At 37.1% G+C, this 24,387-nt stretch overlaps 1 pseudogene; it reads right to left on the bottom strand.

Moving 5' to 3' along the window:
• Positions 1-18,583: 18,583 nt before the first annotated feature.
• LOC103725695 lies at positions 18,584-19,196 on the bottom strand (annotated as a pseudogene).
• Between the last annotated feature and the right edge of the window lie 5,191 nt (positions 19,197-24,387).

The raw sequence follows: 24,387 nt of genomic DNA, 5'->3' as shown, positions 1-24,387 counted from the left end.
ATAGAAGAGTTAGTGAAAATTCCTTTAGAAGATCCTCCATTTTTCCTTAGGAACTCTGTAGTAAGGTCGTTTTCCATTTCCTCCCAGCCGTGGTAGAGGCATGGGTAGGTAAGGGACTAAAAATCATGCTGAAATCACTTTTCTTTCCATTTTCTGTTCCCATTCAACTATTCAATTCCCACCACCTCTCACTTTTTTTCCTCTTTCATAGAACAAAATATATAAGTTCAGAGGTTTTGTTTCCCTGCTTAAAGGATTGTAATCAGTACAATTTCTCTACCAGGATTCCTCCCCATGTTAAGAAATCACACAAATAACTGTCTTTCTCCAAGTCACCATAAACCCAGGGATACTCTTTCTGCCTTAATCCAAGTGCCTTTGTGAAGAAAAAGAAAATCAATCACAGCCTTCCCTCATTTCAGTATAAGCTGGTCTTCCTTTCTATGTGACCTTGGGGTTACAGAGAAAACTATCTAAGTTGTCTCAGAAAAGTTACTAATACTTGAAATTCCTTTGTTAAAGATTTAACTGGATCAGTGGGTAAATGTGTGTGTCACAAAACTAGTGTCTTGTATTCCACCTTATTGCCCAGGTGGAAGTGGGAGGAGACAATTGATTCCACTACGTTGTCCTCTGACTTCTACATGTATGCTATAGCATGCTTTCCTGCACACACATCACAAACACTCAATACTAGTAGAATAAAATGAAAGACATAAAGACATCTAAATTTCATTATATAAAGCTGTCAAATCCAGTTAGAAAGTGGATTTATTATAAGGAGTGGGGGGAAGGGCAAGAACATATCAGTAGTTGTGTGAAAACACAGAGATGAGCTGAAAAGCAACATTACGCTCAAAATAAGACACCACCTGCTTTTGCAGACATACATCCCTTATTTCCATCTTAATTTCAACTAACACTATTGTATTTGCTAAGTGTTGAAGACATTTCAAATAACAAAATACAAAATGATTTGTCTTTGACTACAGGAAGGCCATGTAATCATTTATGTCCTTATTAACAATCTTTTAATATATGTTCAGAACTAATTTTTAAAAGGCATGGGTTTTGTATTTACCATTAATCATATAATGCATGTATCTTTCTTCTTAAATGAGCAAAACAGCACATGGACTAAGCATTGTCCCTGGCCTTAGGAGTTATAGACATGTAGGAACACCACAGTATGTATTACTTTGAGCCATTACCTTTCAGGAAATTCAAACATGGGAGATTTATTCAGTACTTCAAAATTTGTACCTCCACCTAGTGGCAATGACAGAAACATGTTCTTAAACCATCTGATATTAATCGGCTTAGAAAAACAAGAATCTTTAAATATGGTTACTAGAAATTCAGAATTCATTTGCAGAGTCTTCCTTAAAGGATAAAGAAAACCAGATGATTTCATCACTGAAAGAAGGGATATCACATCACACACCCCATTTGACTGGAGGAAAAAGACTGTGTCCAGTTACTTCTAACCTGTTCCCTTACTATGAAGTTCAAAGAGATGAACTTAAGAATCTCATGTGCCAACTTCATCTAAAAATTTATCCATATGGACTTCATTGCTGGATGGGACTCATCTTCAACTAACTGACAATCCAGTACCCCTAAGTAAATAAATATTTCTCTCATTTTTTGGTCTTTAAATTCTTTTATAGTTAGCTACTGTTTTTATGTTTACTGATATTTAATATTTCACTTGATATATTCCTAAGTTATATAATGATACTAATTTTGGTTTGAATTAGGTTATAAATAATGATGTTAATTTGCTTTCATTAATTATGTTTTTTATGATTATTTGCTTACCCAGAACCCCTACCTTTTTCAACTAGTTTTCATGTTTAAAAGATTTAAGTGTTTTTACTCTGTATAAAAAAATTAAGTCATTTTCTAATTGTTCAGTATAATTTGGATAAAAAGCCCAGCTTTCAAATTCAAAATTGTGGGTGCATGTGCCCGCTCATGCATGCATGCATGTGTGTGTGTGTGTGTGTGTGTGTGTGTGTGTGTGTGTGTGTGTGTGTGTGTGTGTGTGTGTGTGTGTGTGTGTATTTTAACTGAATTCAACCGATTAGATTAAAAGGCCCTATAATTTGACATCTGATTTTAGGTGTAGCAGAAAGATGAATGGAAAGAAGCTCTTGGTTGACAGGCTTCTGCTATTAATTCTGGTATATTCTCACATAGACTGGAACATGTGCAGTAAGACAGATCTTCAGAAGACAAGGACTCTTAATATGAATGCTGGTATAGGCTACTGTTATCCAGCATTGAACAGCCAGTATTCACAACAATGTTTATGCTGAGGAAACCCCACAGGTTCCTTTAGAAACTTGAAGAACAGGGCCAGGAATTTCTCTTGGTTCTTTTTTTCTGCATGCACTGGCTAATAGTTGAACTTTTTTCACAGGCCTTTCTAGTAGCAGTTTCTTGTGGCAAAGAGAATCTCTGAGAAAAAGTCATTTTAAGATAGGAAGGAGCTCATTGTTTTCTGCAAGCTTCTCACATAAACTCTTGAGTTGAAATTTCTATGTGATTATGTTATAAGTTGGCACAGAAGTAAAAGCCATCTGTCTCCAGGCTCTGAGGCTTACAAGGAGAAACTCCTAAGAGACAACCTTGATTTGGAAACTTTCCGGAGTCCTTTTCATGAGAGCTTTTCACAGGACAAAGACAAAGTTCCTGGGAGGTAATCTAGGGCTATATTTTTAACACAAGAAAGGCAAAACTGTCTCGATTCATCTTATTTTAGAAATGTGATAAAGGAAAGTCTCTCAGAGATCTCGCCCACCACATCTCTATTCCATTTCCCTGCAGTCTCAGCACCTGTAATCTATCCCTCTGCCCTGCCCCTGCCATCCCTCCTAGCCTTGGGCCCAGGCCTTCTCCAATTCCTCAGCCTCAGATCTCTGGACTAGCTTCCTAACCCAGATTAAACACTAGCATAGATTGCTAAATCCCTCCCCAGGTGGTCCTCAGTCCCATCTTCCCTTGGTCCTGATCTGCCTGATGTAGACCAGCCCACCTAGGAATAGGGTGAGGCAGATTCTGCCCACTGTGTTCCTATAACATTCCCCTGCAGCCTCAACATTTCCAATCTACCCCACCTCCACACTCTCCCTGACATCCTTGGACTCAGGCCCACTCCAGTTCCTCAGTCTCAGATCTTTAAACTAACTCCCTAATCCAGAGTAGTTAATCCCCCCCCTAAAATAATTTATTAAGTCCCTCCCCAAGTCGTCCCTACCCTCATCTTCCCCTGGTTCTGCCTGACAGACCAGCCTTCTTACAACCCTTTCCCACCAACTACCCAGACTAATCTACTACCCTGCAAGAACCTGAAACATACCACAATTTACTTTTTATACCTGAGCAAAAAGTAACCAAGCTGTTATAAACAATAGAAAAGATCCAAACTTCAATTAAACAAAGGCAGAATAGAGTTTCCTACCAGACACGAAAGGAAAAGAGAGCATCCATATGCCTAACCAGCAGTACAAAAACACAAATAATATGAACAACCAAGAGACTATATCCACAACAAAACTACAATGAGAACCAAACTGAGCCAGCCAGGACTCAAACCTTAAAAGAACAATAACAAACATGATCAAAGAATTAAAACACACAAACAACTAAAACAACTCAAAGAGGATGGAGGTAAACTTGTGAGGGAAGCTCAAAAAATTACAAATTTGCAACTAAATGAAATAAATATCAAAATGAATCTGGGACTTGAAAAGTGAATTCACAAAAGAGATAGAAATAAGAAGAAAACCCAAACTGAAATTGAACATGGAGTTAAAAAATTCAGAGCCAATTGGAAACAGCAGGAAAAAGTCTCACAAGTAGAATGAATGAAACAGAACATCAAGACTGGATGAAAAATTGAAAAAATTGGCTCCTTAAGCAAAGGCTATATGAACTTAAAAAACAGGAATGGAATATTCAGGAACTATGGGACCATATGAAAAGGCCAAATCTATGCATCAGAGGCATACAGGAAGGAGAAGAGTCTCAGGTCAATGGTATTGACCAGATCTTCCACAGGATTATAGAATAAAATGTCCCTAAATTAAAGAATGACTTACTTATACAGATTCAAGAAGCACAAAGAACACCAATTAGACACGACCAGAACAGAAACTCCCCATGGCATATAAGAGTAAAATATTAAATTTACAGACCAAAGAGAGGGTACTGAAAGTGGCCAGAGAAAAACAAGTCACATATAATGGAAAACTCAACAGAATTGCAGTTGACTTTGCAATGCAAACTATGAAAGCCAGAAGAGCCTAGACCAAAGTATTCCTAGTTCTAAATGACCATTACTACATTGTCCAGCAAAACCATTTATCATAGTCAAAGGGGAACAGAAGATATTCCATGGTACGAATAGGCTGAAAGAATTCACGTCCACAAAACCAGGCCTGCAGAGAATACTTAAAGCAATACAAAGGACTGAAGATAGGAATGAGTATACCAAGAGGTTACAGAAAAACAGCAAAGAAAGGTATACTAACAGAACACAAAATAGGGCAACAAACATAAAGAAGTTAAAGTGACAGTATCCAATACACATCTTTCAATAATAACAGTAAATAACAATGGCCTCAAATCCCCTGTCAAAAGACACAAGCCAGTGGAATCTATCAAGAAAGAATATCACCCTTTTTGCTGACTTCAAGAAACTCATCCACCTTCAAGGACAGACATTACTTTAAGGTGAAAGGATGGAAAAAAGTAGTCAGAGTAAATGGCTCTAAGAAGCAAGCAGATGTTGCAATTCTAACATCTGACAAAATAGACTTCAAAGTAAAAACTAATCAGAAGAGATAAAGAGGGTCACTTCATTTTGATTAAAGGAACAACTGACCAAGAAGATATTACAGTTATGAACATATATGCACCAAACTCTGATGCACCCAATTTTATAAAAACAGTGTTCCAGGATTATAAAATATAGATTAACCCCATCTCAGATATAGTAGGTGACATAAGTACCCCACTATCTTCAATAGACAGGTTAACTGGACAAAGAATGAATAGAGACATCTGAATTAAGCAACATCTTACATTAAATGGACCTAACAGACAGCTACAGACTGTGCCACACAAGTACCAAAGAATACACTTTGTACTTAGTAACCATTGCAAGTTTTTCTAAAATTGACCACATTCTGGGCACAAAAATCTCAACAAATACAAAATTTTAAATAATTGCATGCATTCTATCAGACCACAAACGATAAACTTATAATCAACAGAAAAAGAAGTTCTAGTAACCACAGAAACTCTTGAAGATTAAACACCACACTCCTGAACGATGAATGGGTCAAAGAAGAAATTATGAAATAAATAAAAATATTCCTGGAACTAAATGAAAATGAGAATACAGCATGACAAATTCTCTGGGATACTTAAAAGTAGTTCTTAGAAGGAAAATTATAACTCTTAATACCTATATTAAAAAACCAGAAAGAGCACATATAAATGACTTAACAGTACTACTCAAGACTCTGGATAGGCAAGAATAAACCAAACCCAAACCTAGTAGATGAGAAGAAATAACAAAAATCAGAGCAGAAATTAATGAAATAAAAGCAAAGAAACAACAACAACAAAAATCAATGAATCTAAGAGCTGCTTCTTTGAAAAGTTAAACAAGATAGATAGACCTTTAGCACAGTTAACCAAAAGAAAGAAAGCGTAAAACCAAATTAAAAATATCAGACAAAATGAGAAACATCACAACAGACAGACACACACAAAAAAAAACCCAAACAAACAAAAAAAACCAGAACATTGTCAGGGAATACTCTAAAAAGCTATACTCCATTAAATTTGAAAATCTAAAAGACATGGAAAATCACCAAAGTTAAACCGAGTGGAGATAAACACCCTAAACAGACTGAAAAGAAATAAGGAAGTTGAAATAGTAACACAAAACCTCCGGAGTAAAAAAACCCAATCCCGATGGAGCCACAGCAGAATTCTACCAGACACTCAAAAAAGATCTACAACCAATACTGCTTAATTTAGTCCAAAAGATAGAAAAAGAGGGAGAACTCCCAAACTCCTTCTATGAAGTCCACATCACTCTGATACCAAAACCAGGTAAAGACAACAAAAAAGAAAACTATAAGCCCATATCCTCAATGTACATAGAGACAAAGATACTTGGCAAAACTCTTACAAACTGCACACAGACACACATCCAAAATATCATCCTCCATAATCAAGTAAGCTTTATTACAGAGATGCAGGAATGTTTCAATATACAGAAGTCAAAAATTGTAATAAAACAATTTGAAAAATCAAAGACAAAACTCACATCATCATTTCAATAGATGCAGAAAAGTCCTTTGACAAAATCCAACATGCATTCATGTTAAAAGTTCTAGGAGGAACTGGTCTGAAGGGAATATTCCTCAACATAATTAAAGCTATATACAACAAATACATAGCCAACCTTATTCTCAATGGAGAAAAACTGGAAGCATTCCAATTAAAATCAGGAACCAGACAGGGCTGCCCACAATCTTTACTCGTCTTTTCTAATGTTTAAACTCTTGTGAGAGTAAAAAAACCTGAGAAGGAAGTTAAAGGAGTACTAATTGGAAAAGAAGGGTTTACATTATCACTATTTGCCGAAAACTGTTAGAAATTATTACTTTCAGTAAAGTGGCAGGTTACAAAGCAACTTACAAAAAAGAGTAGCCTTTCTATATACCAATAACAAGCTATCAGACAAAGCATTCAAGGAAACTCTCCCGTTCACAATAACCTCAAAGATATTTAGGAATAAACCTAAGCAAAGACATTAAAAATCTCTACAATGAAAATTTTAAATAATTAAAGACATAGAGGAAGACACTAGGAGTTGGAAAGACCTACCATGCTCATGGATTGGTAGACTTAATCTTGTTACAATGACCATCTTACGAAAAGCAACCTATAGATTCAGTGCAATGCCAGTCAAAATATCCATGACATTCCTCACAGAGATAGAAAAAATCATCCCAAAATTCATATGGACTCACAAACGACCCCAAATAGCCAAAGCAATAATGGGCAAAAAGAACAACACTGGGGGAATCACCATACCAGAGCTATTGTCATAAAAACAGCATAGTACAGGCACAGTACTGACACATATATCAATGGAACATCACTGAAGACCCAAACCAGAGTACATGCAGTTTCAGTCCCCTGATATTTGACAAAGCTGCCAAGAACACATAATGGAGGAAAGACAGCATCTTTCACAAATGGTGTTGGCAAAACTGGATCTCCATTTGCAGAAGAATGAAATTGGCCCCTTATCTTTCACCCTGCACAAAAGTCAACTCCAAATGGACCAAAACCTCAATGTAAAGTCTGAAAGTCTGAAACTACTAGAAGAAAACATAGGCAGCACCCTCCAAAATATAGGTATAGGAAACGACTTTCTAAATCAGACATCAGCTGCTTAGGCATTAAGGTCAACAATCAACAAGTGAGACCTCATTAAGGAACAAGGCCTCTGGACAGCAAAAGAAACAACCAAGGAAGGGAAGAGGAAACCCTCTGAGTGGGAGAGAATCCTTACCACCTACATGTCAACAAAGGATTCATATCCAGAATATGCAAAGAACTCAGAAAACAAACAAGAAAATAAACGGCCCAATAGAAAGATGGGCTATAGACTGAACAGAGAGTTCTCAAATGAAGAAATAAAAGTGTCTAAGAAACACTTTAAAAAAATTTCAACATCCTTAGTAAATAGAGAAATGCAGACAGACTGGCTAAGATGCAGAGAACAGAGGACACCAAATACAGGTAAGGATGTGGAGAAAGAGGAACACTTAGTCACTGCTGGTGGGAATTCAAACTCATGCAACTACTATGGAAAGCAGTGTGGAAAAACTAAAAAAATGAACCCACCATTAATATTTACCTTTGATATTATATTTTCTTCCTTTTATTTTGAAAGCATTTGTGCAAGAGGTTAGCTTTTCTTGTAGCTATAACCTACCCTCCCTCCAAGCATCTCATCTGTAGAAGCAGTGCTCTCTCAGCAGCTCTTACCTAATTCTGTCCTGCTGAGGATAGAACAGTCTGCCACAGAACACAGCCAGGTAGCCCAGCAGAGTTGTTTGTGGAGGTCTAGAACGAAGTGGGTCACTTGGGCACCTGCAGTGCTGGACAGCACAAGTGTAAGAAGAGAAAGGGAGTGAACAGGGCCTGTGAGCCTGGTGGTCAACCATTCTATATGCTGTCAAGCTGGGCTCTTATAAAGACCTGAGGGTAGAAGACGCTTCCTTTGGCAGTCCAGGGGCTCAGTCCTGTCACCCATTTGGGCACATTTTGGGTTTCTTTTCTTTCTTGTCTGGCTTGTAGTCAGCGTTCATCGTTCTGAGAGCTCCTTCTTAAATGCTGCCTCTGCTCTGCCCCAGTCTGTGGGTGGCACTGCTCTCCACAGTGGCCTGAGAAGTGCTTCCCTGGGTAGCAGGAGGCACAAAACCTCCCTCACCCTAAGAAACACCTTGCTGCTCCAGTTTTGTCTTTAATCTCATCTTTCAAGGTGAATAAAAGTTGCATTTTCTGTTTCCTGGAAGAGTCATTGCATAAAACACCTTTTTAAGTTTTTAGATACAGAAGTCGTAGAACATATAGATGAGTCCAATGGAGACAGAAGACATATCACTAAAACATGGAGATCAAAGCCAAGTGATTGGCCTCATGTTGTAGGGATAACTAACAGAAACATGTTTAATGGATGGGGACATGACTCTGTTGTATGCTAGGCACTTGCCAAGCATGTAATAAGCTCTGAGTTCGACACCCAGTACCATCACCAAAAACAAAACAAAATAAAAACAAACACCTCAAAACTATGTTTAAGATGAAATTTATAATTTTAAATCTATGGCTTTATATGGAATAAGAGGCTGGTACCCAGCCTAATTTTATCAGCACCCAATTATTGTCTCAAATTACATGCTAACTCTTTTACTTAGGTTTATTTAGTCTTGTCTCCTAAGACTGGGAACTTTAAAGGGAAAAGTCAAACATTTCCAGCATATTCTGTCCCAAAGGCACATAAAAAATATAGTGGGAAAATAACAGATAGACAGAATAAATTATTGGATAGCCTAAACTTGGTCTTTGGAGAGATAATATGCTTAAAAAAGGTAAAACCTTCAGGGTCAGAAGAATCAATAAGTTCATGGAGTACTACTTAACACTGGCAAGGCTGGGCACATTGTTTAATCTGAGACTTTTCAAATCATCTCTAAAATGGATATAGTAAATCATTTAAAGAATGGGGTGATTATGACAACTAAATGATATGATGTAGGAAAAGCACCTAGATGATAAGATGCCAGTAATGCGTATGCTATCTACACCATCAATTTTTAATTAAATTTCAGAATCTTATGTCTGGTATTATTTTCCATTTGGCTGAAGACTCAATTTTCAATAGTGAACATTGAGAATAACTCAGTTTGGGGCTGTGCATATATTATAGAATATGTAATATGTTATGTGTATATAGTATAAATATTACACATGTAGATAATATAATTATGTATGTATATAATACAATATGTATATATACATGTATATAATGCACATACATTATAATTAGCTTTTTCTCTTAGTTTCAAGGCCACTTTGATGATAAATACAGTGCCAGTGGATCTATATTTTCCATTAACTTTAGTGATGAGAGCTCAAATACAAAGTATATGCTGAGCAGAAGTTGCGTGGACCACGAGAAGACCAGCACACTCATTTCTGGGAGTGTCTCAGGTGGCTGAATGGTTTAAAGAGAATCATAACCGTAGCGTCATCACAGGCCACTTTACACACCAACCACCCACTCACATCATCTGAACTGCTGAGTCATGGGCCTTTAGTTCTTCAGTAAGCACAGCACCACACTACAGCAAACAAAATCACACTGCTGTCTTATCAGTGGATCATGATTTATTTCTTCTTTTCTGAGAAAAATTGTGAAAAGCTCTTTTTTTGCTGTAAGTGGAACCAACAGGGATCCATCTCGCCACTACTTCATAACTCTAGAATTAATGCTGCTTACAATGTCAGTGCCTTAAAATGAAAACACAAAATTTCAAAAGAAATTTTTGAGTTGGAAGTGGTAGCATGGGCCTGAAATCCCAGTGCTCTAGAGGCTGAGGCAGGAGCACGGAGATTTTGAGACCAGATTGGGATATACAACAAGTCTCTGTCTAAAACAAAACCACAGTAAGAACAACAACACCCAAAATAAATTTAAAAGATAATAATAATTTCCTAGACTTTCTCTATCACTTCAATTACTTAATTATTATTTAAAAGAATTATCAATTACTTGATAGGTATTAGCAGACAGAGTCTTATCCTGCTCCCCCACTCACATCTCAGTGATAAATGCTTGCACTGAAAACCACAGTAGGAGAGGTTTTTCTTGTCTGCCCTATGCCAGGCCTACCTCATTTCTGCTACAGCCCATAGATGGGGCCACCTGCCAGTTGAAGAAACCTATTTAAAGAATTGACTGAATTTCAACATTTATCTTTCAACCCCGGCTATACATGGTTTATTGTACAAAAATAAAAGGCTTGGGGATTCATCTGACAGAGAAAGTGGAAAACTCATTGTTTGTTGACAGAAATAAAATGTGTCTTGTCATAGGTGTTGATATCATATATTAATCGCTTCTACTGGAGAACATGGACACCCTGGTGCGATGTGCTATAAATATTGATAAGATCACCCCAAACTGGCAGGATGCCAGGGAAGGCGTGAGAGTACAAAGCATTTCCATAAAGATGTGCTTAGTTGCTCTCCAACCTATCCAACCCTCCATATCTCCACCTAAGTGCTTCTCTTTTCAGATCCCTAAAGACTGAAAATAATTTAAAGAAAAGAAAAAAAACCTATTCCAGGGAAATGTTTGTGGTTGAATCTCCTTCTCCAGGAGACCAATAATCCTTTTGTCCTTTACACTTTATGCAGGTTTAACAGTAATCCCAAGATTTCCCCAGCAGGCTGCCTATCTGGTGGGGTGAAGGGCTGCCTGGCATCAGCTGCTGGGGAGGAAATATCCAGGCATTTCGGCTGTACCAGCAGAATTTTGTGCTTTTATGTTATTTCCAGTTCAGGGGACACTTTTCAGTAATCAAGTTGACGACCTTTCTTAAAGTCACATGCCAATCAGAAAATTGCTCTGTTTCTGGAGACTGAGCAATTCCTCATGTTTGTGCTGGTAAATTGCCAGTTATCTTGAAACAGATTTATTGTTTCCTTACTGTTTATTCATGCTCACAGTCCTTAAGATGTAGTCTGAAGTGTGACCATTTGAAGGTCAAAACAGCACTATGCTTTTTATCATATGTTCCTTTAGCAGACTGCACTGTGGGCTCATCTTGCAATAATGTATTTCATTTTCAATACAAAATATTTTATTTAAGCATTTTTAATTAACAAAAATTTCACCATATTTGTAGGATATCATATATTGTTTCTGTAACCAAAATTTTAGGGCAGAGGCCCTGACTGTGGTAGTTCCAGTAAGGTAGGATCTTTTGAATGGCATACTTTTCCCAGTATGCCTTTAAAGAAAGAAATGATGGTGGAAAGGGAGATTTAACCAATGGAATGCACATTAGGTTTAAATAGAGGTTAAGTGCACATCCTTCCTGTTCTCATACAACCTGCCCAGAGTTTCATAAAGCTTTTCACATATTTATTTATTTTATGTGTATGAGTGTTTTGTCTACATGTGTATAAGTGTACCCATGTCCTGCAATGCCTATGCAAGCCAGAGAGGGCATCAAATCCTCAGGAATTGGATTTACTAAAGGTTGTTAGCCACCATGTGGGTGCTAGGAACCAAATCCAGGTCTGCAAGAGCAATCCAGTGTTCTTAACCACTGAGCCATCTCTCCAGCCCTAGGTTTGTAGATCATGAAGCGTTCTTGTATTATCCTAATTTGACCATGTCATATTTCCTGTTTGACTCACAGAAACAACTTGCTTCTGCAAGGTGGTGTGAAGAAGTCCCTATTGCTTGAGGGGACGAGCTGGGGCTAAAAGATGATCACTTATGCTCTAGGTGTAGCCTCTGCATCTAGGGATGGTCTTTCCTAGGAGGTTTTGTCTTTCCTGGAATCTAAGGTGACCACAGGTTTATGACAATGACTTATCTCTGTCTTCAGCCTTGAATAGGGATGGTGTAGGTTAGTTATAAAGTCATATAGAGTCAAGTAGGAATCTGTCCCAGGGTAAAGGAGAGGGACACAAAATGAAGGCAGAAGTGCCAGGCTTTCATCTTGCTTTTAGTTACCTTCTGAACCCAAGTAAGAGGTTAGTGCTTTAATTGTTTTTAAATGTATTTTTATTTTATGTGTAGAAGTGTATTTTGCCTGCATGTACGTACCTCCATGTCATGCAATGCCCACAGAGGACAGAAGAGGCCATTGGATCCCCTGGAACTGTAGTTACAGACAGTTGTTAGCTGCCATATGGGTGCTAGGATTTGAGCCTGGGTCTTCTGCAAGAACAGTCAGTGTTCTTAACTGCTGAGCCATCTCTCCAGCCCCGAAATATAAATTAAAAAAAAATTATCAGCAGAGTATGGTGGATTACTTCAGGCAGCATAAATAAGACACAGGGATATTTTAATGTGGTATTTCTGATATTTTTTAACAAGAGGCACAAACCAATAAACTCTTCCTTCTATAAATTGCTTTGGTCAGTGTTTCTATAACAGCCACAGAAAAGTGACTAATACAGTAATGTGTAACATAGAGCAAGCAGTTGGTTGTGAAGAACCTGACCATGTGGGGTTTTGGAAGAATGTGAAAGACTTTGGAAGCTTGGACTAAGAAAGTAGTTGATTGCTGTAAGCAGAGCTGAAAGGTCATGCTAGTAGGAGCCTGGAATAAAGTAGTGCTGAGAACAATGTAGTTCCAGAGGGAAATAAAGACTTAAGCAGAAATTGGGATATTTTGGCAGAGAATCTGGCTGGCATCTGCCCACAGCTAAAAAGCTTGCCTGAGGCTAAGTAGAACAGCAATGGACTAATTTCTCTGGTGGAAGAAATTTCAAGGCAGCCTAAAGTAGAAATGGTGGTGTGGCTATTAATAGTGAATATTATGCAGCTCTACAGTGAAAGAGAGCAAATGGGGCAGAAAGAAAAACAGTTTGGAATGAAAAAGAGCACTAGGAAGATAAACGTTGGACCTTGACATGTGCTGAGAGGATCCCTTTGATAAAGAGATTAAAGTTATTAAGGAGGTGCCTAGAGATTTGGACTTAAACAGTGGAGAGCGTGCCTCCAGGGCAAGACCACACCCAGTTAAGCCTCCAACTCATGAACGGAAAATGCTGCAGGGGCCACTGAAGAGAAGAGCTTCTAAAATGGATAAAGCAGGCTGGAGTCCATCCCAAAGTTGCAGTGAAATTTGGCAGTGTTGTTCACCTGGTGCTGGCTTTAGAGGCATGAAAGATGGAAGAGTAAAGGGATCATCAGTTCTTCCTCCAAGGTTTCAGAGAGCTTCAGAGCCCAGCATGCAGCAGGGGTGTGCCTGCATAGAGAAGGCCTTGATTGAAGCTGAGAAGGTGAAGCTTGGTTGGCAATAGAGACCCCAAGAGCTGTGAGGTATCTGCCAAGAGGACCTGCATACAGGGAGTGGTACCAGCACAAAAGGTGTGTGTTGCATGCAGCAAAGCTAGAGAGGCTGAGCCATCTTGGAAGTAAAGTCCCAGAAGTTGGACATGGAGCTACTGGATTTGGTGTTTGCCCTGCTGGTTTTCGGTCTTGTTTTGGTCCAGTATTTCCTTACTATGCCTTTATTCCTCCCTTTTGGAATGGTAATGTGTATTTTGTTCCACTGTATGTTGAAAGCATGTAATCTGTCTTTTGATTTTATAGGGGCTTACAGTTATTTACCTGAGTCTCAGAAGAGACTTAGGACTGGGGGCTTTTGAATAGTATTGAGATTGATAATGACTATTGGGGACTTTTAAAGTTAGACTAAACACATTTTGCTTTTTGTATGGTCATAAGCCTATGGGGGCCAGGGGATGGAATGTGATGGTTTGAATGAAACTGTCCCCCATAGGCTCCAAGTATTTGGACATTTTGTCCCCAGATGGTAGCACTGTTTGGGGAGGATTTAGAAGGTATGGTTATCCTGGAGGAAGCATGTCACTGGGGGTGGGCTTAGAGAGTTCTTAAGCCTTTCTGGATATCCAGTTGGTCTCTTGCTTCCTGTGCCTGTGTGATGATGTGAGAGCTTAGGTTCTGCTGCTCCTGCTCCAGCCACCTCCAGCCACCATGCCCCCCTGCCATGACAGACTGTAATTTCCCCTGGAACTATAAGCTCAAATAAAATCTTCCTTTTTCTTTTCTTTTTTTTTGGTTTTTTTTGAGTCTCCCTGTAGCCCTAGCTTTCCTGGAACTCACTATGTAGACCAGGATGGCCTTGAACTCACAGAGATCCACCTGCCTCTGCCTCCTGAGTGCTGGGATTAAAGGCATGCACCACCACGCCTGGCATAAACTCTTCCTTTTGTAAGTTGTTTTGGTCAGTGTTTCTACCACAGCAATAGAAAAGTAACTAATATACCAACCTTGGCTAATACTTTGTGATACTGAATGTCAAGGCAAAGCTGATTGAAAGTATGTAGAAAGAGGATGAAGGAGCTATAAGTAGCTACAGAAATCCTGGATAAAAGTAACTCTTCAAGGATATTTTACAAAGCATGATTTTATATATTACAACAAAAGTCTAGACAACTGAACCCAAAGAAGATTGCAAGATTGCCCAGTCTCATGCAAGGTCAGCCTGCTGTTGTTAAGAGAGGCTCTATGATGGAACCTCCACAGATACTGTGTTTCAAATTACTGTGTGAGAACCCTCAGCCTACATAGAAACCAATGTGTCTTGGGAAGAATTGAAAATTTCCATTTTTGTGTTTGTTCTTAGTATTTGGCATAAAATGCAATAAATGTTGGTTGCTCAGTTGTCACAGATGATAGCAGTGAGCAAGCACATGTGAAAATTCTGTTTTCTTATCTCAACATGAAAATTGAGACTATGAAATGAAAAAAGAAAGCTAAGTGCTACCCAGTGGGTATAATTTCTGATGTTCCAATGTTTATTGGAAAGACGGATGTCTCAGGTGGAAAGCAATATATCACTTACATTATTGCATAAAGTTTCTCTCATGTCTTTTTAATAATTGGAAATGGACAGCTTATAAAGAATACCAAAGCATCTTAGTGAGAAGGTGAGCTTATTCAGACTTTCTCTGTGATCTTATCAATATACTTATTCTAGAATTAAAATTTTATTATTTATTTCTTTATTTATCTATTTATTTGGGTATTTTTGATACAGGGTCTCCCTGTAGCCCCCGCTGGCCTGGAACTCACTATGTAGACCAGGCTGGCCATGAACTCACAGAGATCTGCCTGCCTCTGTCTCCCAAGTGCTGGGATTAAAGGCATGTGCCACCACACCCAGCTAAAAGTTTTTATTTTAAATGTGGAGTAGATCATGCTTCCTCTTCTTGGGAAAACATGGATTCAAAGCAAAGTCATGTTGACTAAATTTGTCTTTATCTGAGGAGATTTTGTTCAGAACAAATTTTGGATTCAGTTACTGTCTTTGGAATCCTGTGTACCACAGTCACCCAAGGCTCCTGCAGGGAGCATGACTATTAAATTAGTGAAGGTTTCTTTATAGAGATGACCTGAAATGCAATTAAGTTCCTTTTTTTAAGGTGAAGAAGTAGCTTAGGGGATTTTCTGTATTGAAGTTTTGATAATGACCGCTAAAAAGTTCTTATATTTAAATGACAACTGACAGTCAGAGAAAGACAGGTCGGACCCCTGTGTCTATCTTCAGAAGCTTAAAGCTAAGGAGATCAAATAACTCTAACTGAAGGCCATATGAAAGGGGTTGGCTAATGTGGATGATAGATTTTAGAGTCTGATCACAGGCTCCATGTAGAAATTGGATTTCATAGATATAACTTGAACTGCATAAAGCAATCTACTCAACAGGGGAAAGACCTGACAATAGAGATTTCATTTGGAAAAGCTTCAATATATTGGCTATTTCAGTTTAAGTGGCAGATAAATGAAAGCAGGCTAAGTATTTGATAATAAAGACTTTTTATTAAATAATGTTTTAAAACTTTATGAAACTATAGGACTTTGGATTTATCCTATTCTTTGTAACAATATTTTTATTCTTGATTTTTTATTCTTTATTCTTGACTTTTTGTCAGTAAACATTTGTGAATATTTCTTGACTCTGATGAATTTTGATTGAAAACAACAGATGTTTTGGTACTTATTACATCTCTTTTCCTTGGGCCCTCTGAACTTTCAAAAGGAGAACTGTCAATTGAATTAAATATTTTACTGAGTGCATTCTTGCACAGGGCCAATACTTCAAGAAACGTGACAAAGTAAGGCACAGCTCAAAAGAGAGACAGAGAAATGCTCCTGTCTACTGGTCATCACTACCATCTCTGTTATCACCTTAAATGGCACATGCATCAGACCTGGTTAACACAATTTTTCTATAATTCTCATTTGGGTTAAAACCAGCGATGGGTCTCTTTGTCTCCTATAACTTAAAACAATAGTCTTGATGTCTTTCACTGTCCTTCCCATTCATTTACTCATCAATGTCTGTCAAGCAAGTTTCTTTAATAATATCTTAAAAATGAGTTTAAAAAATGAGTTTATATTTTCATGTTGAATGAAGGTCATAGTTCATGTTCCTGAATTAGTACAACAGTTCACTAAAATAATTAAACAACATATATATGGACTGTAGTATCATTAATTATTTTATTCCTTTTAAGAATTTTCATTTATATTAAGATTATACCCTTATTTTAATCAATTATTATTGTTTATTAGAATAATATTTGATGTGGTAGAATTTTAAGCAAGAATACAAGTAGCAATGAATGTAATTCACAGAACATTTATCATGTCCCATGAGTTGGTCCTAGGGCATAATTTAGACTGTTTCATTTATGCTCACAATAAACCCATAGGGTAAGCACTATTCATGTCTGCATTTTAAAGTGACCAGCATTTAGCAATTTACCTTTGTATGCAAAAGTGATTTATATGAAAACTCCTTTAAAACAACTTCTTAGTTGGCTATGTAAAATTTGGGTTGTATAGTGGAATTATTTGTCAGTTTAATGAAGGGCGGCCTTTGACAGTGATTTTTTTTTTTTAAATTGGGTAGGTGTGTCATTTGTAGAGATTATCTGATTTTAGTTCCTAACATGTTTTATTGAGCTTTCTGCTACATAGCAGGTGCTTCCTAAGTTTTGCTCTATAAATGATGCTTGATGACTAATGCTATGCTATTATATACTTCGGAAGTGATAGGGACTCACTTTGGGAGTAATTTGCATGATAAAGAGAAGATAATACCAGCTTCTAGAGATATAGTGAGTAGAATTTGGCGTTGAAAGGTGTTTAAGAGAAATCTGGAAGTTTAAATTGGAGCAAGTTGGAATAGATTGATGCATTCTGAGAGACATTCTGAATTGATCAAATATTTGAACATTCAAGTCTAACAATGCCATAGTTTTGTATGTTTATTTGTTAAATTTGTAATGAGTACTCTTTCTATCTTCAAGCAATTAGTTCACATTTCTCCTAGGTCTATTTTATTTTCTATATCATTTCTAGCCCATAATCCACCATCGATATCTATTAAAGGAAAAGCCTTCTTAAAAGTAATTTAGACGAGCATCATAAACAATATATTAATTTATTTATTTTGTGCAGGTGGCTGTGTGCATGTATGTGTGTGTCACAGAGGACAATTTGTAGGACTTGGTTCTACCCTTCTGTCATGTGTGTCCTAAGGATCAATCTCAGGTCATCAGGCTTGTTGGCAAGTATCCTATCTGCTGAGCCTCTTGTCAGCAGCCCTAGCATGCATTTTCTAATGAGGCATTTATATTTTAAATACAATATTTGGTAGTAACTTAAAACAATGCACACATATTAACTATGAGTTTCTGTAGATCTGGGCAAAGCTCTGGTTAAAGTATGTCAAGATGCAAGAAAGGTGTTATCTTGGGTTAAGATCAATTTGAAGGCTCTGTCATGAAAAATTACATTCCTTTCTTAGATGGCAATAATCAACTTATTTTTATTATAAGTTCCATGATAGCTTGTTTTTACTTTTTACAAAGCCAGAAAGAGGAGTCTTACAGTAATATCAATTTTTTTTTAACAAAACATAATTTCAGTACTGAAAGACCATCAGTTTTCCATATTCTATTGGCTTAGAAGCAAGGGACAAGCCCTGCTTGGACAGGAATTTCTTTTTCTAAAAAAGTCTTGCTATCTATAGGAACAGCCTGTATACCAAGTTTTATTCTTTATAGAAACAGTCAGACCCCATTACCCTCCTTTTCTTTAACCATGCCAAAATAAATAGCTTCTCCCTCCATTGGGTGGAAGCAGTCCTGGGTGGTCCAGAGGAGGTACAAACCTTGCTGAAAGGCCTTATTCCTTGAGTCAGCTGTCATCACCATTCTCTGACTCTCCTTCAGACTCAGTTTGTCATTGTCCATTTGCTGGAATCTTTTTGACTGGGGTACCACATGTATTTGATGGTTACTTTGAGTTCCACCGTCTCAAAACAAAACAAAACAAAATTCCACCGGCTTGCTCTGTGGTAAGCACATGCTCCTCCTTACACTCAGAGTCAGAAAGCAGGGTCAGCACACCTTTCTCAAGAGCAGTGGACAGTCTCCCAGTCTCAGCCATGGCTTCATGGAGTCTTGGAACTGTTCCAGAGGCCCTGGATCCAGGGTCAAGATGAATGTTGCTTTGTCCCAGCTCCAGCAAAGTCCATTTCTGTGTTATTTGTGAACCACACATGCATTCACCTCCTTCTTTCCTCGGTGGGTGAAAAGACCAACCTAACCCCTCTTCTTCTTGCTCACCTGGTACAGGTTGCCTTTGTACTGTCAGACAGGCTTCAACCCAAGGCCACCATCATCACATTGTTTGTGCCAAGGAACACCTGGTTGTGCTTCCAGGCATTCAGCTTGTTATTCCTCATGTTGGTCACAGAGATGAAGAGGTGCTGATAGGTGTCCACACATTTAGGAAGTTGTGGGACCATTCATGAGGCCCTTTGCTATCAGCTTCTGATTCAGTTCAAGCCTTTCTTGGCATTTTTCATAAAGGAAACATTCTGTCTGCTTGGAAATAATCACTGCACGCAAGTCACATGCAGGGGAAGGCAGTGTGACCCCTGCAGAAAAGAATTTACAAGGATATAAACACCAGAAGGCCAGGATCATGGGGGCAATTTAAAATCTGTTCAATACAGGATAAAGATTGGTGAATATTTTACTATAATTTGAATTTCTTGTCAGACTTAGTCTTAAATGAGCATATTACCTTTGGCTAATGAGGATTTAATATTATTATCAACTTCCAATATAAACTTACATGAAATAATTGTTTTATTTGGGCTTCTGGATCTTAGTTTTTAGTGTAGTAAAACCCAACAGAAGAAAACAGCAACAGATTAGTAAACTAGAGCCAAAACATAAAAAATATCAAGGAAGCAAAATCAAAGTGCAAAACACTAATAACAGAAACCTTACTGGTCTATGCTTCCCCTGCCTACAGCATCTCAGAACACTAACAGTTCTCACAAACATGAATTTAAGAGTCTTCAAATTTGAAGCTGTTACAGTTTCTAAATATAACCAGACATAACGAACCATATATGATCTAAGCTGTTGCATTTCTCCAACCTCCAGTTTACCTACAGGTTTATGTTTTTACTAAAACAAGTTAATCCACAGGGAGGGAGAAGCAAAAATACCCCTCTAAAAGATAACTAGCTGATGAGTAGATTTTTAATCTAACATAAATTTAGGCCGTCTTTCCCCTGCATTTAACTGCAGAATATTTGTATTGTGAGGGAACGCCATGTGGGTGATACAAACTTACATGAGAAATAGTAAATTCTTTGACATTTATACTTTAACATTTGTTTTATGCTTTCAGATCTCATAAAATTCTCACAATGGTAAATTTCAAAGTCACTGCCTGTGCTTTGATTTATTAAGACAGTAGCATGAACAAAATCAAGTCATAAAAATGTAGAAATATTTGCAACTTTTGCTTTAGTTAGTTTCCTTTTGTTTATTTAGGAGAAATATTTATGAATCTTGAATGATCAAGCTGAAATGTCACTAACTGATCAATAGTTTATATCAAGTTTGAACAAAGATTTTAGACACAATTTTATTTTTCTGTAAAATTATGTAGAATTCTGTCGGGAATCACTCAAAGGTAATTGACTCTCTATTGATGAAACCAATGTTATATTCAATGAATGTGGGTATATGCATGGAGCAATGTTGGAAGGAGCCATTGAATTCAGAATTATCACATCTACAAGTAAATGACTGGGTATCCTATACAGCAGTATCAATAACATGGTGTGCTAAATATTCAACTTCTCTGTGTTTATCTCTGTGTATGCATGGGGGTGGAATAGTAGATTAGAATTTTATTTTCTAGTAAAAATAACTGCTTCGGCAATGTGTCCAGTCTCTTCTCATCAAGATCTTTGTGAAACCTGACTCTGGCAGGTCAAGGGAATGCTTCTGCCTTGGTCCTGCTTGTGTCTTATTTGTTGTTCTGGTATGATACTATTTCAAATAAATTCCTTTGAATTTTCCTGAATTACCTCAAAAGAACCATTGCAGATGATATTTAATCCCTTGTTAACGGTTCTTAACCATATTCCCACAATCCTACCAAATTATTTTTCTTCAATTTCTGTTTGGCAAGGGTAAGATGGTAGAAGACAAGTTTTCTCTTCTCTGATGAATGTTTAGGAAAAGGTTCTGACTGTTGTAGAGGACACTACATTTGTGCTACTTAGACAGGTATTCATTCCAGGATACAGGTCTTACTATGTTTTCCAGGGGCAAGAATGTCCTTGCAATAAAGCATTTTGAAAATAATAGGAAATAGCATCATGAAGCAGACATGTGTTTCTTTAACACTTTGCTGTTGAATTGTGAAGGCTTTGCTGATAGCCAGATTCACTGTAATGTTTGTTTGTGATGACATGTATAGAGACTGATAAGGTTTACAAACAAAAGGACCAAATTACATCAATATTCACAAATGCTAAGAAATGAAGCTATGTAAAAATGAATTCTGAGATCTTTAATATCTATATCAGAATCACTGCTTTATTGTACTTACCGATAGGTTGCCATTACTCCTCTGCTCAGGGACTTTTATTTTAGCCAAATTTTCTCTACCTTAGCCCCCTCAATAATTAGATAAAATATATCCCTTGGCCCCAGACTAACTTACATTCTTTTATAATTCAGTTAGAAACAGAACCTTTAATGATAATTTTGAAAATAATCTCTGAAACAAGATAGGCTAATGGGGGCACTTCTTGGAATTATTGAAGTTTAGCATACAGTATTTTATTTTAATTTAAATCTTATATTTTTTAAGCGAGAAGATATATTATCTTAGTAGAAAATTGACAGCCAATGATGTATAGGATGACTGCTTTGTGAGTAATACACCAGGAAAGCACCTCAGTGCTTTACCTTAACTTTTTTCTTTGTAAATAATTGTTTGGTCTTACATGACACTGAAAGCCTGAAAGGGGCGGGGGGGGGGGCTTAACTTCTGTAATATACAGAGATGTGGATAATATTAATGAGATAGAGATACAAGTTCTTGCAAAATGCTGCACGTTCTTCCACATCTTCACTCATGAAGGATTGTATTCCACATAGAACTTGTATACAACTTCTTTAATGATAAAGAATGGACCTTAATTTAAATGTGAAATTCTGGGAAGAGTGCAGCATAATTGCATGTTAACATTAATTGAGCTTTCCCTCTGTGTGTTTGTGACACAAGAGAAGTAGAAAGATACAAGTTTCCTTGTAAACTATCTACTGCAGAATTTAGGAAAATGAGCACATGTGCTTTAAATTTCCTGTCTAGACTTCAAAAGGAACAGTGCTAGGCACTATATTAAATTTGAAATGTATACTGTTTTCTAATTTATAGTGTCTCCAAAGATCTCTAAAGATGTTCTGAAAACAATTGGGTACAGAGAAAGCTTGGACTTGGTTTCAGATGAAGCTGGAACTGACTCCTGCTCAATTTCTTATGGTGGAGTTTTTCTTAGTGTTTCTGTGTCCTGTTTTCCTCACTGGTATAGTAAGAATAATATACACTTGTTTCAAGAGCTAAGGGAAATGAATTCTATGCTTTCTGTGAAGTGGTAGCCACATGGTAGGCATCCATTAAATTTGTGCTACTCCCTTATCTTCCCTTTTCAGATGACACTGATCTGCCTAGTACTAGGTATCTTGGCCTTCTGAGTAAGATCAGGTAACTCGTTCAGGATAGCACAGAGCTAGGCTCATCATGTGTGCTCAGGGATCTGAAGATTTATCCTAAAGAAGAGTATTACAAATCTATGCCAAGGTTATCAGTTCACACTTCAGATGTTCTCCAGATATTTTTCTCCATCATACTTCATTTGCCTTGATAAGACATACTGTGTTTGATAAAAAAATACATAAGCAAGTATTTCTCTATCCAGGGATAGCTTATTGGCACTTGACACTTGATAATATGCTTGATTTTTTGTGGCCAAATGAGATGAGCTCCACAAATTTCTTCATAGCCTATATATTTCATACATAACTCATTCCTTTTAGTGTCATTTCTTTGTGGTGCATTCTACAAGAGAAATAGAAATAGAGTCAATAACAATGTTAGTGACTGGATGTAATGATGAAATCAAAGGGAAAACAGTGGGACCTTCAGTGATGAGACTTGGAAAAGTGGAAGAAAAGACATGGCACGTGCATTTGCCTGGGAGCAGTGCCAAATTTGATATTTCATATGCAGATTTGTATTAATTAAAATAAAGGAGAGCTATTAAAATATATTAGCTTTACAAAGCTTTATTTCCCTTCCAAATATGAACAGTGTGGAAATGTTGACTGTTTTTACAAAATATATTTGCATAGGTTCTTGAATGGGATTGAGATGAGATAAATGCAGTTTCTTCTCTCTGAAGTTATAAAACAAGCATTTTCTATTTATATCCAATTAATGTATATACATGTCTCATATATATCAAATATGTGGAGGGTGTAGTGTGTGAAATAATAAGAAAAAATGCATTTCTATCCTAGAAATGAATTTTCTTCCTTCATAGTGTCATTTGGAAAGAAGATTTTGCATCTCCAAAATGCTTTTCTTACCATATTTATGACTTTTCCGTAAAAGGAATACAGCAACAGCTGCTTAATCTTTCCCACTGGATTTTAGATGAACAGAAGTCAGACAATTAAAAAGACTGATCGGATTTTTATTCTGAAGTGTAAGTGTTATTCACATTGTTTTGGTTACTTTCTAGTCTTGAGTTCAGTGAGTTGTAGCTCTGCTTTCACAGCTCCTTAGTTTCTGGAAGCATGTCTGGAACCTGCATGTATATTCAGTTTCATGTTTCTCCTTCTGATCACTGCTTTGAAGTGTGATACTGTATTTTAAAAACTCAAATGCCCAACTGGAAACATTTTGTATTGTGTCATGAATTTGATAGTAATACAAATGTTTCGAATCTTATGAAAGTGAAAATGCAGGGATTATTTTTTAAACTTATGAAGATAAGCATATACCTTTGTGGTCAGAACATCATGTTCAACAGGACAGGATATTGGAGGTAATGTAGATTTGAGGTCATTTATTTCAGTTCCTGACATTACAAATGATAAAGTCTGACTCAGAAAGTCAAAGTTAAGGTGCCAGGTCATATAGCTAGCCCTTAGTAAACAGGGTCATAGCCACATCTCCTTTCTTTGGTACTGTGTGCTGCATAATGCACAGTGCTCTTTGCAAAAAATTGTCTTAGAAATCTATTTCTGTGAGGATTACATTGCTGAGAGATGTTCATAATTTAATGACAAAGTGTTGGCTTGTTACACATTCACAAATGTAATAAAGAACAATTCCAAACCATTAGGTAAATGTTAGGTACTTTTTATTTACTTGTAGAAATTGTACTTTGTTTTTCCCTTTGTGCAGATTGAAATGATTTGATAATATTTTTCTTTTAGTTTTTTTTCTAAAAAAAAACCCCAGAGATTCAGTTTGCCCTGTATCAACTTTGAATGAAGAACTCATTTTAACTAATGAGACATTAACATGGCTTTCTTTAAGTCCACTGGAGCCTGCTGTTTGCACCTCCCAAATTAACAGGATTAAATAGAACTTGAAATCAAGTTATACCCTAT

Source organism: Nannospalax galili, unplaced genomic scaffold, assembly GCF_000622305.1.
Source record: "Nannospalax galili isolate Female #2095 unplaced genomic scaffold, S.galili_v1.0 scaffold286, whole genome shotgun sequence".
Classification (NCBI taxonomy): domain Eukaryota; kingdom Metazoa; phylum Chordata; class Mammalia; order Rodentia; family Spalacidae; genus Nannospalax; species Nannospalax galili.
This window is presented reverse-complemented; position numbering and strand designations above follow the sequence as displayed.